Source organism: Onychostruthus taczanowskii, unplaced genomic scaffold (assembly GCF_017590055.1).
Source record: "Onychostruthus taczanowskii isolate IOZ18803 unplaced genomic scaffold, ASM1759005v1 scaffold3, whole genome shotgun sequence".
NCBI classification, from domain to species: Eukaryota; Metazoa; Chordata; class Aves; order Passeriformes; family Passeridae; genus Onychostruthus; species Onychostruthus taczanowskii.
The window spans coordinates 1,517,619-1,535,455 of record NW_024500349.1 but is presented as its reverse complement, the minus strand read 5'-3'; the positions used below and the strand labels follow the sequence as shown (position 1 = coordinate 1,535,455).

At 43.0% G+C, this 17,837-nt stretch overlaps 1 protein-coding gene across 8 annotated transcripts in view; it reads left to right on the top strand.

The window, feature by feature from the left end:
- The window catches only part of DYNC1I1 (dynein cytoplasmic 1 intermediate chain 1), a 212,613-nt gene that overhangs the window by 15,628 nt on the left and 179,148 nt on the right, over nt 1–17,837 (top strand). For 3 of the 8 annotated variants that reach the window (XM_041408343.1, XM_041408345.1, XM_041408344.1), the window contains exons 3-4: nt 4,232–4,333; nt 4,973–5,048. The exons of 2 other annotated variants lie outside the window; for them this stretch is intronic. The gene's annotated coding sequence lies outside the window, so the exon portion shown is untranslated. Of the gene's footprint in view, nt 1–4,210; nt 4,334–4,972; nt 5,049–11,950; nt 12,190–17,837 lie in introns of those variants that run through there. 3 more of the 8 variants (XM_041408339.1, XM_041408335.1, XM_041408336.1) reach the window with 2 other exon arrangements.

Below are 17,837 nucleotides of genomic sequence, written 5' to 3'. Positions count from 1 at the left end.
GAGTTTCTTGTGAGAGACAGTGTCAAAGGCCTCACAGCAGTCCAGGCAGACAATGTCTGCCACTCCGCCCTTTCTTGTACTTTCTTTATAGTTTGCCTCTAATTTCTATTTGTAACTCCCTCACTGTGGCTACCACGGTGGCAGAGCTAAGTGCACCAGTACAGTTTTCACAATAGGGATCTTCTCAAGGAGTGGACCAGTTCCATTGCTGTTTTAAAGCCTTTAACTGAGAAGTGTAAGAGCGTAGACAAAATTACCCCTCAATCCTTGGGGGACGTGAGTCATAGCTAAGCAAGCCTGTGGTCCTGCTGCCCGGGCAGAGTGAATTGTGTCCCTGACACCTAGTGGTAACACGGCGCTGTGTAGCAGTAATTGAGTCTCTGATACTTGCTTTATTATGATGTTCACACTTTAAAGAAGTGTTTTATTTTCCTTTTCTATGTATTAATCCCCTTCGTACTAATGGAAGATTAAGAATCAATCTCTGAAGTCTTAATGGAAGTTCTGGTATATAATGAGAAGCCTCAGTAAACAGGAGGATTGAGAATACTGAATAACTGTATTTTACTAGCAGTGTATCAAACATGAGTATTTGAACAAATTCAAAATACAGAGTTGAGTAAGGAAACAAAAGTGGTGTTCTTGTAATAAGTAATGACTTATTAGGGCTGATTTTCTTATCTCCTATAATTTAGACATAAAACTTAGTTATTAAAGAAGAATTTAAATGGGAAAAAAATAAAAATGAATAGTGGCTGTCCCAATTACTCTGTATATGTTCTGCTATGGAATACATCCATACCCTTTCATTCTCCCATCATATCTTCCTGAAAAGTTTGATGGTTAATAAAGCTATGTATGGTGAAATTATTTTTGCAATAAGAATTAAAGGGATGGGTTCATGGACTAAGGACATAATCTTAAGTATACAGGAACAGAGTCTATGGTTTGTGTGATGGAGAGCAGAATCATCAAGATGAGATGCTGGGGACTGGTGCTGTGGAGCAGCTCACTCTTCTGAAAGATCCCAGCCACTTCATCAGGACACTGAACATTCAAGTGCTTCCCATAAGCAACTTGATTGACCCTGACTTATCTGAAAATGATTATGAAAATGTACTATTTAAACAGAGGTAGGAAGAGCACTTACAGTGGAAGGTTTACTGTGAGTACCTCTGTGGGGAGAGATCACAAAACATGAAAGAGGCTGCAGTTTTAGGTAGCAGAACATGGGACAGATGTCAATGGCACAAACCTAAGAATCTGTCTATGAGGTTCTCAAATGCAGGCCTCTCTCTTACTGTGTCAATGGCCATGCCAGCCTGATCTCATACCTCAAGAGCCACTTTGTACATAACTCAGCTTGTCTTGAGGGAGGATGATGACCTGAAATAATTGCAGAGGCATGGCAGTGGTATGTAATGCAAAAGTTTCTCCTTCAACATGACACCAGATGGTGATTCTACATATCTGCTCGTGTGAAGTTTTGCACAATGCACATTACATGTACTTTGATCAAGGGGGATTTTGGCACTGACTTACATGTAGTCATCATTGGCTCCTGTAAAAAAGACAGGAGCCTGGGGCTTGTCACTGGAATGTTGCATACTTATATATTTCATACAGCTCACTGAAACCTTTTGCACTATTTGTTTCACAGCTGATGTGCATGTCAGAGGTTTGGGAACAAGGATAGAATACTCCTAAAATATTAATAAAACCACAAAACCCAAAATACATAGAATTAAATAATTTAATTATCTCAGCATGCATTGAAATTAATTGAAATGAAGTTTCCTGGTATACATAGGAAAACATTATTCAGATAAAGTGGGAAGATAAAATCATTATTAAAAAGTAGAATATTAGCTGTCTTTAGGATAGTAATTTTTTTAAGTGTGCTCTGCTTTCCACTGATTCATATAGGATGAATCAGTGGAAAGCAGAGCATCTGGTCATGCTGCAAAAAATATGTTTATGTACTGGAGAGAGTTGTGTGTATATTGTCTAGACACATACATAGAACTATTTTTATTTTCATCGTAGTCATGGTGAGAAAACCATGCTGAGTGAGGATACATTCATCTTCCTAGTATAGAGTGTGACATAGGTAATGGTTCCTCTGGTTCAGTTTGACATTTTTCACAGATACTTACTTTTCTATTAACTCTGAGACCTTTATAGTAATACCACAAGGGTTGTTTTTTAGGGGATGTGTTGAAAAGCAGTATGCCTTTATAAATTCATCTACTCTGATTAGTGGTTACAAACACAAATCTCCATCATCATACTAAAGTAGCGTAAAGTTAGCAGTGCCCTTCTAGTTCTTTATGAGATCTGCTGTGTTTTCTTTTCCTGTGTAACCCTGGAACAGGATTTTTAGAATGTGTAATACAATGGGCGGACAATTGCAGCACCTCTGTAAACTTTTTACTCCTAAAGCTGCTTATAATGCTTTCAACATTATTTAATGTAATCATCATTTTGCCTTGCTATTGTTGTATTTATAGCACATTAATAAAGCTGCTGGTTGTGAGGAGGATTTTACATCTGTACTGTACTGCAAAGTGTGACAGTTAATTTTCAAAAACTAAATCCTGCTAATGAGTTACTACTCCTGGATGGTTTTGGAGAGGCATTAGTAATATGTGCCAGACCTGGCAGCTGTGCTGCTGGGAAATGGTGAGATGCGGGAAGCAGATATGGACTGCAGGCAGCTGTCAGGAAGGTATCAAAGAAAACACTGCACAGCAGGTGCAGCCTAGGGAGAAAGGGGCAGCACTAGCCACTGACACAGAAACGGAAATGGCTGAGATGTAAGCTGGTGGCACACCATGTGAAATACACAGTCCCAAGGTTGCAGCAAAGCCTCTGCTGTGCCATTAGCTGTGACTGTGCAGGAGCAGGCTGTGACAAAAAGTGAATCTCTCACAATACACTTACACGGTATTTTACAATGGATGGCTACAGTTGATGTGTAGTTCCTCTGACTAAAAGGTGTCATCCACATTTAGGCTACAGGCATCTCCCAAAGCCGAGGCCTGCGTTCAGTCATGCAGCAAGTACCTCCTTCCCCTGCTTATTCAGCGGGAAGCCTGGAGGCATTGAGGGCTGTAGGTGGAGCTGTTCAGTGCTCCAGCATCCCGGAGCTGCTTGCCAAGGTGGCTGCAGGGCAGCTGCTGACAGACCCCTCTCCCATGTAGCATACATAGCTCTCCGGAAACAAAAATACCTTGGAAGCCCCACGTTCTTTCCCAACAGTGAGACCCTCCCTTTGTAACACAAGGTCCCAGAAATGCTGGAGGGCAGCAGCACCACTAGGGACAACAGATCTACATCCTCGAGTGGAGGATTCCCACACCTCAGCCAATCACTGCTTTTGCCAATAACACATATGTCAAGAAGAATACCTTATCTTGGGAATAGCTGGGGTAGGAGAGACTCGCAGCAAGGCACGAGTTGCACTGTTTGTGCAGTATTTGCCCAAGCAGTTCCTTGGGCAAATACTGCACAAGAGTCAAGACAACACTGACAGATTTGTCTGATAATAGACAAGTTTTCATGGGAAAAATGCGATCCTAAGTTTGTGTTGAGGTCCTTCTTTCATGCTTTCCTCAGACCCTTGGCACCATACAGCCAATTAGACTCATGGCAGCTCTGCATCAGCCCTGATGGATGATGCTAAATAGCCCCACTGTAAGCAGGTCAAACAGTGTGCATGTATGGAATCAGTGCCTGTCTTAGCTACTCCAAAGCATGGCTTCTCCCTCCTTCACAAGGAAACACCCCTTTCCAGGAGGTCAGCAGTGTCAATTGGGGCCTCTGAGATGACATAACTCTGGCAAGAACTCTCTTTTCTCCTTCACATTGGACATCATGAACAAGCAGACAGTTTGGCGATGCCCTGCACTTTGCTCACATGGTCCCAATAAGGAATGTGAGTCCATGGGTTTTCAGGTGGCATCTGACTGATGCTCTGCTCTGCAGCTGCCTACACACAAGGAATCTGGGATGTGACACTGTTGCTCCAGTGAGGGAGTAAGTTCATAGGGCAGGAAACAAATCACTTAACACAAGTCTTTTCATCCAGCATGACAGGCAGTAAGATATCAATGCAGATACAAGATGTCTACTAATGACACTACTGATCACTCATCACTGAGACACCACCAAGCCAATGCACAGTACTTATCTTCTGACCAGATTATAGGTTTTTCCTTTCTTTCTGCAGACCATTTCCAGATGTCTCACAGGCTACGTGGGAATATGATCTGTGGATGGGCACTTAGATGATATGGCCACCAGAGTCTGATCACTTTTAACAGCCCAGGAGGTAAGAGAGACTTAGGAACACCAACTTTGACCTCCCTAATACTCCTTCTCTCCCTAGTCTCCATTGTAGCTCATCACTTCCAGCATACAGCTTTCAAGAAAAAGAACTTTTCTTCTAGCATGACCTTGATCTTATCTTCTGAATCAAGTGTTTCATATTTTGGGCTGTTTTCTAAAGATGTCCAATGTACTCCAGAAAACAGAGGAAAGCAACAATTCCACAGCAAATTGCTGAGGCTCTTTGGCACTGCAGAGCACTGTTGTAACTGTGTATTTCATCCTGGATATATTTCCCACTATCAGTTACTATCCCAGCCCTTCAAATAATGAGCTCTGTCAAGGTGATGTGCAGAAGGAAAGCCAATACTCAAGTGAGGCCCTGCTGTACTTGATGATCACAGCCCCAGAGGCAACACAGGTTGCCACTGCTTGGGACCATGAATTTCAGGCAGATACCTCCTTTTTTTGGGTGGACAGACATAGCATCTTTCCTCCTTCCATTCCTGTCTCAACATTGTCTGGGCTGTGCTAGACTGACATCTAAACTTGACATCACAGCAGCAACATCTTTGACCTTCACCACCTCTCCCTTTACCACTCAGGGAATGATTGTGCTGTGACTGCTCTCATTTATTCACAGAGAACCAACCCTGGAGCTACTGTCACCTCAGCCTCTGCAGCAGCTGCCAGACCTTTCCTCCTCAAAAGGCGTAGGGGTGAGTTCCTCTACTACAATCCGAGTAAACAAGGCAGGTGCCACCATCACTTTCAGACCCTCCCAGTTCTTCAGGCCTATAGCTTTTGGACCCTTGCCTGTATCTTGCAGAGCTGCTTGTTCTGATCCTGTCCAGAGCTGAAGTTTATTCCAGGCCCATTCACTCTAATTGTCACTGGCTTTATAACCATCTAGTGTACCATCTCCTAACTAAGCCTTCTGTCTCCATCTCTTCTGTAGTCTTCACTAACATCCAAGTTAAGAAGAGTGGGGCAGGAAATTTTATTCTCAGTGGATAAGATTCAGTCTTATCCCCAGCATTTCATTCTAGAGATGCCTTTTGGTGCAGACATAATTCTGTAACACCTGGACAGAGCAGGCAGGCAGTCCTTGAGAATGGCACAGGGCATGAAATGTCTACATAACAAAGCTTAGTGGGGATGTGTTATCTCTATGTACATGAGAGTGACATAAACATCCCTCAAAGCAAAATGCTGGAATTGTACTGCCTACCAAGCACAGACATCCCATTCAGGACAGGGGTCTGTTAAAAATTGTGGGGAAGTCAAGGTGAATCGTTTCCATTCACCACAATGTCTAAACTGACAGTGGATGCTTGCCTACTTTAAGTTACAAGTCATAATCTCAGTGTCCTGTGAGCTGAGAGATTCCAAAACATCTTATCTGCATACCTTACCTGCTATATTCCACACATACAGCACTCTGTTCCACTGTGGAGTGAGGACAGGTAGCCCTGTTCATGTCATGCTAAGCAGTCCTATTATTCATTTTGTCTGTGTGGAAGCAGACTCCTTCCTCTAGACTGAAATGTATAATTGATTTTATTTTCTAAAAGCCTGGGTATGAAGACCACTTGTCTGCTGAATTTTAATTTGCCTTGTCTTGGTGAAACAATCTGTGCTGCCATATCTTTTCCCTTAGGCTTCTGTGGTACAATGGTTTCTGTGTCTGGAAGCTCATAGCATTCAGTAGAAATTTGTCCAACTCCTCTAGTATTTATTTTTTTGATTCCAATGAGAAAAATACAAACCCATCCACAATGCTAGGCAATGGCAGCTATTTGGGATCAGAAGCAATGCTGAAATAATCATGCTCACACAGTGCAACAATAAGTTTCCTTAACCAAACAGCACTTTGAAGCAGTGGAACAAGCCCACCCCAGAACTGCTTTATCAGCTATCCCCTTTTAAGAAGATTAAACTGTTATATTTCTCTGCTGCTGCTTTCATCTTCCCTCTGTGAGTGTCATCCAGGCCTCCAGGCAAGCATAGCTGGTTATCCTCATCTGGAGACTTTAAGTCAGGAAAAATGAGGGTGAGAGAAAAGAAAAATTACAGATATATTTGTCAATAAGCAGTGAGTATGTATGTGAAGAGCATGGTTAAAAAATGGAAGCCATGGCCAGGGCTGGATGCCTCAGGCCCCAGATGAGTGGTTTTCTAACACTGCAGCATAAACTCAGAGCTAGAACACTGCTTGAAAACTTTCATTGTGCACTGACACATTGATAGCCACTTTTACAAAGATCCAGATCATTACTGCAATTAGCACCTACTGTTGTTGTGTCTGTAGATGGGGCATTAAAACCAGAATTTTCTATTAATTCACGCCAATTATTCCATCCAGTTCATGGTTAAGGCATAATGAAAAGGCAAGCAAAGATGACTGTCTTGGGCAGGACAAAGTATGAAAAATAAGGGACATTTCAAAGAGACATTTTAGATGAATACTTCCCTTTAGAATCTTCTCTACATAATGCACTTCTACTTTCAATTGTATGAATAATTTGCCATAAGGTTCAATTTGTTGTCAAAAATAGCACTTATCTGCTTTCATACACTTTAATACATTTTCATTATGTATGATATTCATGCATCACCTTGTATGTACCACTGATTTTAATCTGGGTAAAGCTAAGCATCGATTTAATATTTGGGAGGTCTCAGGAATCCTATGAAGGAGTAGCATGCTTTGGTGTTTGCAAAAATGCAAATTGTTGTTGTTTTAAATTAAACATAAAGGTGTGGACTTCCAACCAAAGGTGGTATGGGGAAATGAGACAACCTTGTATAAAAAGAGCACAATAATTGTAAAGATAGCTGGGTGCTGCTGCTAATTCTGTAAACTCAGACATTTCTTTTGTTCCCTTCAACAAAACTATTGCGTTCTCAGGAACTCAAAACAGAAGCGAGTGGAGACAACTGTGTAGTTTGGTTTTTAAGAGAGCATTTCAGAATCTGTGTTCCCTAAACTGTCCAGTCCTGCCTGAAGCCCATTTCACTTCCAGGCACTGCCACTCAGACTGTGGAGCTCCTCAGTAATTCAGTAATTCAGAACATGAGCAGAGTAGCAAAGCACAGTAAAACCCTCCAAGCTTGAAGTTCTCTCCATGCTGCTTCCTGGCATGACCATTGCCAGGAAGTGTCTCCCAGAATGTTTCACTTCCTTCCCAGGTTAGCTGCTTTGCTGACATGTTTCCAAGCCCTTCCCAGTATACTGACTCTTTTCAAATAAAAGGAATTGGTTGCATTACATGGCAAGCACCTGCTATTTACAAAGACAGTAGCAAAATTTCTGGAGCCTTTCTTTCTGGCAGGCCATTTCTGTACCTTGGTTACAAGTGCAAAATCAGAAGAATGGGGAATTATGTGTTTTAACAGGCAGAGTCCCAGATGTAAAGGCAAGTTCATGATTCCTGTTTCAGATGTACAGAACTGTTGAATTTTAGGACAGCAACTTTTTGGTGAAATGTAGGAAAATGAGGAACAAAGCAAGAAAAGAGGCTTAGAAAAGAGCCTGTCACTAAAATAACTGTTTCTAGGAGCACACAATTGCAACATGTTTGGAGAGTAACCCAAATCCAGAACAGCATGGAGCTCACCCATGTGCCACAGATCTCCCTTTACCTTCTACTTGTATACATCATCTCTTATTACTGATGTTTTTTCTGAGAAAGAATTCAACCTTTTTAAGATATGTGGGAGTTTTTTGGCTTTGTACATGTGTTTCGGCAAAGATCTTGGAACTGGCAATCTACCAATAGGAAATCAATTGACAGAGAATTAGTGGCTGTGTACCACATAGATTTAAAATCTTCCTTTTTAGTCTTGAATGTATTGTGGATATTCAGACTTGCGGAAATTTCAGCTCAGTGATCCTCTTGGAGATCTAACTGATTTCAGCAAACAGTAAAAAAAGCTCTCCAATACTTACTTTCCCATTAAGACTTTTCCTTTTTAACTGAGCAACCACCCATACATTTCTTACATGAGTAACTAACTAGTTCCTTTGTGAAGGAATGATTTCTGAAGCCATGTGGAATAGTGCCCTATAGTGACTTTACTGCTGCAGCAGTAAACCTCACTTCAGAAGTTATATTCCTCACTTTTTCTAAAACTTGCTTTCATTCTGCCTTTTGATCCTTTGTTTAAATCATTACTTTTGAAAAGCTGCAAGGCATTTTGTAACATCCTCTGTTATTTGCCAAGCCTAGGTTATGCCTATCATGCAAAGTGTCTAAGATGTGCTGCCATTTCCACTAAGCCTTAGAAATGTCTGCTTTGCAATTAGTTTTTAACCTTCAAGTGGCACAAATTTCCTAGAGGGTTTGCTCATTTATTAATGCCCGCTGTGATGCAGGAGTTGCTGGTGCCTAAGGCAGGGAAATGCAATGCACTAGTAATTATTACTAATTATTTGTCTTATGCTGCATCATAAACAGTTATTAGTTTGCCAGAGCAACTTATACCCATCTTCATTAATAACTTAAATGTGAACAACTCTATATAAAGTAACTTTAAAAAGAAAACATGTCAAATTGTTTTTCCTTGAATGTTTCCAATCTAGCAATTAACACACATTGCACTTATTAATGTGCATAGAATCCCTCTTCTAGCTTACACACATTTTACCTGTGTGTAAGCTACAAGAGGGGAGACAGGCAAACAATAAATTTTTGTAATTTTAATAGCCATTTTCTACACAATCCATAATCTGTGATGGACCTCAAACTTTCCCTTAATCTTTGATTTCTCTCCAGATGACAGCATGGTGGCTGTGTGTCCATGTACAACTGACCTCTGCTGCAGGGAAGGCAGCTTGTCAGACGTCTGTAATTGCTGACCAGTTTGCCCTCTGTTGTTCTCATAAAGCAATCTGGGGCTACAATAACCACCTCCTGAAATCACAGAATGAGTATATACGAGTTTTGAAAAGAATATTAACTCTGTGCTACTGCACTTTCACCTGATGACTAAGAATATGTAATCAGAAAATGCTACTAGCAGAATATATTGAGTTGGATGATATTATGGATTTGTGTTTAAGGAGAAAATGTAGAATTAGGGGGTTATACTGATATAACTGGATATTTTTCGTTAAAAGGAGTTACAAATACATTATTGATCATAACTATTTTGTTTTGAAAAGGAAATATAATCATATCTTCTTGGTGAATGAAGATTTTATCCCTGCCTTGTAAAATCAGTGACAACAGAATTTGCATGCCTAGACCAAGAAATCCACAAAAATTGTGAGACCTTTTGGGTTGAAGATTAGAGAAGGCAAAGGTGAGATTGAGGACAAAGAGGACAGAGCATCACTTCTAGGGAAATTTGTTATTCCTTCAGAGAGCTCTTTAACTGGGGTGCTCATAAATTTTTCTTGAGTTCTTGGAGGTTGTTACTTGTAGGAACACCTAGCCTGTACTACCTAGGATTGCTTCTCTCCAAATTTCATTACAACAGTTTATTCTGAGGAGAAATTTGTGGGTTTGTTAATATACTACCCTGGCCACTGAAGTATTTCTGAACTCCTCTGTACCCAATTCCCCATTTTTAAATAATAATTTTACTAAATCTGCTGTTATGTTTGATGAGGATTTTAAAACATTTTTTTCCTTTACAACATACATTTCCATCCTTTATTTTTTATACTTTCAAATGACTGAATCACTTCTGGAAAATGTGAATATAATAGATATCAAAATTGTGTCCCATTGAAGTGGGGTTTACAGGATTTTTTTTAAGAAACATCTCACATAGTTATTACTAGAACACAAAATACCATTACTCTGTAACAAAAATTCTAGGGCTTAACAAGCTCTGGAAATCCATTTAAGACATATATTAGTATGCCTGGTATCATACAATGTGATGTCATGAAATGTGTGTGATACCATGGCATCACTGTTATATGGATAGGACAGCATGTTAACAATAGCAGGATCTCATCAGGCCCCATGGAGAACCAGTCTCATCTGTCAATTCAGGAATATTAAATTACTCCAAGGCCCTCTTAGGTCAGGAGTAATTTAAAGAAATCTGCTGAGTTTGCAGGGAATTTGCAAGTGACATGCAATTTAAAGGAACCTAAACAAACTCTGTGGCATTTATGTTAAAGCTAAGGCCAACACTCCAACACTTTCATAAGCAAAAATCAGTTTCTGAAGTTCAGTTTTGGGTGTCTGATATTGAAAGGGCCTTGTTTTAATAAAGAGTTGCAAACCAAATGCACCAAACTCAAAACTTTTCAAATTGTGCATTTAAAACTACAGGATTTTTTTTCCACATGCTACAACCTGCAGAAGCAGATGTTTCTCTTTAGGGACTTCACACAAGAGCAAAAGATGAATCTTTTCTGATTCAATTCCAGTTAAATAGAGAAACTATTATTTCATTACTGTATCCTCACCAGCAATGGAAGCTTTTGCTCCTCTTCAGGATTCTTTGTCTTCTGGCCAGGTGCAGTCTGTCTAGGTCTGGCAGGAGCTGGAGGTATGTGAATCCTTTATGGCTTTTCATTGGGCTGGGTATACCTCACTCTTCCCAGGACAGGCCCAGGACTTCGAATGACAGTGACTGCAATTAGTGTTTCCCACCAAAAGAAAACTAGAGATGAGGCTCCAGGGACAGGGTTCTGGAGGGTACCTGTTGGACCAGAGGGATGGACAACAGTATGTCCAGGACGCCAGGTTTTAAAGAACAAACCATGGTACCAAAAGGTACGTGTTTCCTCATGTATGCAGCAGCATACCTGTGTGCAATAAGGGAGCGGGAAGCTGAGTTATCTACACTGGAGGTGGGTGCTATTTGCAGGAACATGGACTATCCCAAACAGCTCTGCTTGGCACTTCTCCCCCAGGAGTTGGATATGTCAGTGTGTGGAGAGAAGCAGGGGCAATGCTAGAATTCTGGCCCTCCTGTCTGGTTGGCACCTGTACCTACGAATAGTATGAGGAAACAGGCGCAAAACAAAACCTCTGCCTTTGGGCAGACTTGTCCTTATTTAACCATGAAAGCATCTGTTCTGGAGCTCTCCCTGTTCTTCCAGAAAGGACTAAGCAGGAGCCTGATGCCGTGACAGTTGACCAGGCTGCTGTGGGGATGATGCTGAGGCTGGCCTGGGGGGATATCCTAGGCAGCTTAGAGGGTGATGGCTAAGCCTTTGTGGGGCTGCCAGCTGCTGCCGTAAGGATGGTGATGGGGATGATACTTCGGCTGTCGTGGGGCTGACGGCTGCTGCCGTGCGATGGTGTCAGGATGTGTGGAGGTGGCGGTGGATGCTGCCTGGGCTGTCGTGGGGCTGACCGTGAAGCCGGTGTTGTGCTGACAGCCGGGCGGCCGCGCATCTACCGGCTCGGCTGCTCCCGGGGAGAAGCCTGCGCCGCTGTGGGGGTGACAGCGAGGGGAACATCGCGGAGCCGAGCGAGCGCTCCCCAGGCCGGAGTCGCTGGGGGCCGGGCGGGGACACTGAGCCGGCCCCTCCGCCGGCACCTGCCCCTCGCCCCCGCGGCCCCGCCCCGGTCCCACGGGCGGCGGCGGGGGTGTCTGTACCGGGGCCGCGCGGGCGGAGGAGGAGGAGGAGGAGGCGGGAGGAGGAAAGCGGCAGCAGCAGCTCTCGGGAGGAGCCTGTCCACCGTGAGACAGCATATTCAGCCGACGGCGGCGGTCCTGCCGCAGCGGCGGGCGGCACGACTCGGCTCGGCACGGCACGGCACGGCACGGCAGGGCGCAGCTACTGGCAGCAGCCCTTCAGTCAGCGGGGCATCCTTCTGCTCCCCCGGCTCGGTGAGGGCTGCAAGGCGCCGGGAGCCGCTCCGCATCCCCCGGGCGCCGGCGGAGGTGAGGCGTCCGCGGGGCGGCGGGGCCGGGACGCGGCGGGGCCGGACCGGGGGAGCGAGTGGCGGCTGCCCTTGGGCCCGGCGCTGGCGGCCGAGGAGCGGGGCGGGAGTCGCTCCGCGGGATGCGCGGCGGCCGCGGAGACTGGTGCGGCCGCCGGAGGCGCTCCCTGGGAAGGCGGCCCGGCCGGGCGAGCGGGCATCCCCGGTTGGGCGAGCGGGCATCCCGGCTGGGCGAGCGGGCATCCCCGGTTGGGCGAGCGGGCATCCCGGCTGGGCGAGCGGGCATCCCGGCTGGGCGAGCGGGCATCTCCGGCTGCCAGCGGGAGCGGCCGGCCCTCGCCGCGGGTGGGCTCGGGCAGCCTGGCCGCTCGTCGGCCGGAGGGCTGCGGTGAGCGAGCCTCGCCGGCCTCGGCACCTGCTCCGGTCCCTGGGGCTCCTCTCGGCCCCGGTTGCGAGTGGCCGCCGCAGGCTCCCGCTGGTGCCTGAGCGCCGAACGGCTTAAAGCAAAAGGGGGTGGTAAAAGTTTTTCATCTGTAATTCTTCACACAGTGTGAGCGGTAGCGGGTTTGCTCAAGTCCAGGACGACAGCGGACTGTAAATGAATCTTTCCCCCTTAAGGTCATTCCCTAAAAGGGTGAGAAAAGGAGGGAGTCAGCCAGCGGCCTTTTTTTACCGGTAGTGCAGTGAAATAGATTTTCAAAAGGATGTTATTGCAGTTACATCATCCTGGGAATCCCCCATGGTCAGCAGACAGCATAAGGCCCCAGATTTCCTAGACAAAACCCCTGTTTTATGGTCTGAAACAAAGTTTGTTTTTCTGTCAATATTGCCATTGCAGAAAGTACAGATTTGAGCTATAAATGCATATAACATAAGGATTCTTGGCAGATCAAGAAATCTAGCCTGCTGATATAGAGGGCATGAGATGGAAGCACCTGACATGAAGTTGGCATGTGACTTTGGCAATTGCACCTGGAAATTTATCCTGACATACAATGTTTTGTCAGTGCTTCACTTCTGCTTGAGGACTTTAAAAAACATTGGAAACTGCACTAAATATCATGAAACACAGGACTGCAAAACCTGTTTCAGAATGCAAACCCCAGGTCCCAGGACTGCCTGTCTCCTGATAGATGGTGTTATCAGAGCAATCAGGGAATTTAATTTCTGTTACTACCAATGTGCTTTGTTGAAGTGCCTCATTTGTTCTTGCCAAGTTAATGGGGAAAAGTTACGTTTGTTATTCTGATTCCTTTAAGCTTTTTTTTGTTTTGTTTTTTATTTTCATTTGAGATGGCATCTCTAGCAACATTCTCCATATTTGGTGAAGGCAGATAAAATTCCTATTATAACTTCTCTGCAGCATTTTCCTGCAAGAATGGATTTCTTCAGTACAAACTTTGGGGCTGCATCTGGGTCTTCTCCCCATGGGAGTGCTCACTGTGACACCAGTGCATCCTCTGCTTTGTTTTCTTTTCCCAAAATCATCCATTGATAGTTTGTTAAAATACAAAATGTGTTGTCCCTTCTGTACCTTCTCTCTGAACAGACTGTTTTGAAGATTGAGACTTACCATCGTCCTCCTTGTTAAGCAGGACTTCTGAGGGGCAGGTATGTGGAGATCCAAAAGATGGTTTAGAGTTAGGTTGGCTAGATTTCTCTCAGCTCTAAGCACCTCTGCCTCTAATTAATCTACCATAAAAAATCACTAACTGTACTGCTGCCTTGTGCAGAGTTTAGGAGAGGAATCTTTAAAGGAGCAGCAATAAACCACACCTTAGACATGCAGTAATTACTGGAAGTTTGGAAATCTGGCTACTCAAAGAATAGTCAGAGAAATATTATTTTGTACCCAGCAGACCTTATATTAAGAACCTGACCTTCCAGCTCTTTCTATAGAAGGAAGGGCAGTGAGCTGCCCTCCTTTGTGATGCCTTTCAGTGGCTATTTTTTTTTCATTATTGAAATGTGTTTGTTTTTCAATGTATTTTTCCAGCTTCAGGTTTCTGGTTCCTGTTATGCCTCCCATAGATAAAAGCCTTGCTTTAGCGGCTGTCTTCAGTGTAGGTACCCTAAACCATGCAACAAGAACTTACCTGCCTTATTTTCAAATAAATTAACAGATTCAGTCCCTTGGTCTTCTTTTCTTTTGTAAGACAGGTTTCAAAAAGCATTCCATGCTGCCCTCGGTTTTCCAGCATGCAAGAAGAGAGAGAGGGAATACTAGACAGAGCTGGTTGCTCTGTCTGACAGGCTGTGTTAGAGGCACCACCATTGCAGGATATTGGACAATGATGTGAAATGGGCTGGAAGGGAACAAGATAAGGGATTGAAATAGAAAAAAATATAAGGGTATAGAAAGGCAGTGTTGTTTTTGAAAGCTTTATTTACTCCTGTTGGTGTATCAGTTAATCATGTGGTATCTTTCAGCTCCTCAAACTTAGCTTCTCACAGATATTTTAAACATATTTCTGGTCACTCTCTAGGACTACTCAGGCTTACTCTGTGTTTAAAAGGGACATTTTCCAGCCGAAATACTGATGGGATATGATGGCAAAATGCCCTTAGTAAAGATGCAACTTGTGTTAGTAAAATTGTGCTTTTGCCAGTGCAGCTTTATTTCTGTTTGTCAGGGTAACACAAGTCTACAGGTGAGTACACATTTACATGTCCATATGGGGGCTTGCATATCAGATGAGGGCTTGAATGGTCTTTCCCTCAGCTGTTTGTAAACTGGTAATGCAGGAATGGTACTGCCTAACAAAGAGATCCTGACTCAGTCTAAACCTCAGATTGATGCAATATGTCCCTTTGCTACTTGCTAATAATCCATCTAAAAGTGCGGTAGCTCTTTTGAGTTAGAGATGACATTGGGAGCTGTTGTTCACTTGGCCATCTGCAAGCCTCAAAATAAGACAGTATGCATGAGCTTGCTCCCCCAGTACTGTTCATTTTACGTGGCATCATCTTGCCAACTTTTCTGGGAAAATGGCTACTTCCAGGCAGATGGCAGGAGCTGCAGGAAGCTGTGAAGCAGACTAATGTGTGAGCCACTAGATCTTACAGTTACAAGACACCTCTGATAATCTGTGACAGGTGATGTACCAACTCCTCCTGAGCTTAAAACTGTACCCCTTCTTTTTTTACTGTGCATTTTCAGCACTTTCTGTTGCACCTTTTGAGGCAAAAGCATGCTGATGGGTATCTGGGAATGCAGTGCAGCACGGAGAAGGCATGGAGCAGGAGTGATGGTTTCTTGAAGCCTTGTGTGGGCAGCACACTCTAACTCCTTGCTCAAGTTTAAGGAGAGAGGGCTCAGCCCTATCACTGCTGACAGTAATGGGAGTTTCTCTCTGACTTCTCTGGTGGTGAACCGAGCCTATAGAGTGATGGTAGAAGTCAGCTGCCCTCAGTGTTGAAAGCTATGATGCTTCTCCAAACTCTATTGAAGGAAATGAGAGCATTGCATTGACTAAACAGAGTTTTTATGAGTCCCTGTCTAACTGTTGCATTGACCTGTGTGCAGATATCTGTGTTACCTGATGAATAACAGCTACTTAGATGTCTCTTGTGATTCTTGGCTCTTAATCTTACAGTAAAAGTACATGTTTTATATTTAACACTGCTCTCATGCGTGTGAATCAGCTGATCTGGAGAGACAAGTTACATCAACCTGAGGAACAGACCTCCTGGGAGTCCTTCTGGAGCAGAGCAGTTCTACCCTGTGTGTTCCCCAGATGCTGGCTGACTGTCCCTGCTTGGCCCTAGAATAATTAATCAATAATTTGGTGAAAAGAGAAGGCTCATTTATTGCCACCCAGTAAAAAACCATTACAGAAAGGATCTTTTAAGGACCTAACGTTTTGTTTGTTAAGTGATATCTTTTCTTCACATTTCCTTTCCCTCTTGCTATCATTCTTTGACTCTTACCCTTTTCTCTTTTACTCAGTACTTGTCTTAACATCACATTCCCTTCTTGCTGGCCTTTGCTTCCCCTCCCCTTTGTTTTCTCTCCCTAGCATAGACATTATATTAGTTCCTTGGTCTTTTCTCCCTCCAGCTGGGATGTGGTACAAATAATTCCAAATCCTGCTCCTCAGTTATTAATTTTTCACTTCAGCCCAGCAGAAAGATGCAGTGTGTTTTGTGTTCAAACAATGGGGAGTTACAGTAAGGCAAAGACACAAAACTGCCTAGTATGATTAAATATAAATAAGTATAATAGAGGATCTATTTCTTATCTATTTATATGCTTTATATCAAGCCTTCCTTGATTCTAATATTTTCAGGCTGAATTTGAGAGAAAAAGCTATGCTATGTTAGTACTGAAACTAAACTATGCTGTGTGAGTATTGAAAGTCAATCATTGCATGTCTTAGACCACATGCTGGGAAAATATGGATTTCTCTTGCCTTAAACTATTCACCCCTTCCATTTTTTACCCATTAAAACAGATCTTAGCTTTTAAAGGGCATAGAGAATCGTATTAAATCCTTACTATTCAAGGCATGCCCTTGTTTCGTGTTTTGCACATTAGGCCACCACTGCTAGGATCAGAGTAGTTACCAGGTCACTTGGTAATTGGGGCAAAGACATTTCGAATGATTGCTATTACATATTTCTTGAAATTAAAATATGTAATAAAGCGGTGTTACCGGTAAAAAACCCAACCAAACAAAAAAAAACCAAAACAACAAACCAACCCAGACTATTTCTAATGTTTTCTTATATTTGAACCTGTCTGTCCTGGTTTAAAGAGTATTCCACTGACACCAAGCTTTTTAAAGAATTTCTTCTCAGTTTCTCACAGCACAAAGTTGGGGGACTATCTAAACTTGTGTGACTTATTTCATAATACATGTTTATCTTCTCTTTAAGTAATATAAAAGATTTGCCGTTTTCAATAATCTTACTGTTCAGTCATATGATGTTGTTTCTTTCATCATTTTGTTTCTAGTTACATTTTAAGCAATTGGAAGGTGGTTTGTATCATAATTCTGATTTATTTCTGATCTTAGATTGCCCCTAAATGAATTAATTCTTTGTCCTTTTCAGCTCAAACTGCTCCTAGAGCTTTGTCACAGGCTTATGGCACTTTGTTACAGACTATCAACTTCTGCCCGTCTTCTTTGCCTAGGAACACAAATTACTCCTGCAAAAACCAGAGAAAAGATGGTTCAGGTTATATGTGCTTATGACTGTAAACTGTGTTGTGCATTAAACAATGAATGGCTTAAAAATCTATAACCTTTTGGAATGAAACAAGAAATTTGACCTAAATCATACCCCCTAGTGTGCAGTTAGCTATTCATGTACATAATCTGCTGCACTTGGCAAAGCCTGTGAATGTTGTATTCTTGCCTTTCACTATCTCCACAGCAGTAATAATAATACAAGAAAAATTGTGCTGATGGGATAGGAGGGTATTGTACTGGAGACAAAATAAAAAAAAAACAGTGCTGCCATTCTCTCTTTGTACTGAAAGAGCCCGTGGGAAAACTGTCCCTTTATTTCTCACAATATTTTCTTTTTCACAGAAAGCTGAATAGCAAGAAAATGCAGGAAAGCCTAGTTTCTCAGCCTTTAAGGGCCTCTGAAAATGTTTTAAAAACACCTTGTGCAAATTCAGTACTTTGTCTGATACTTATA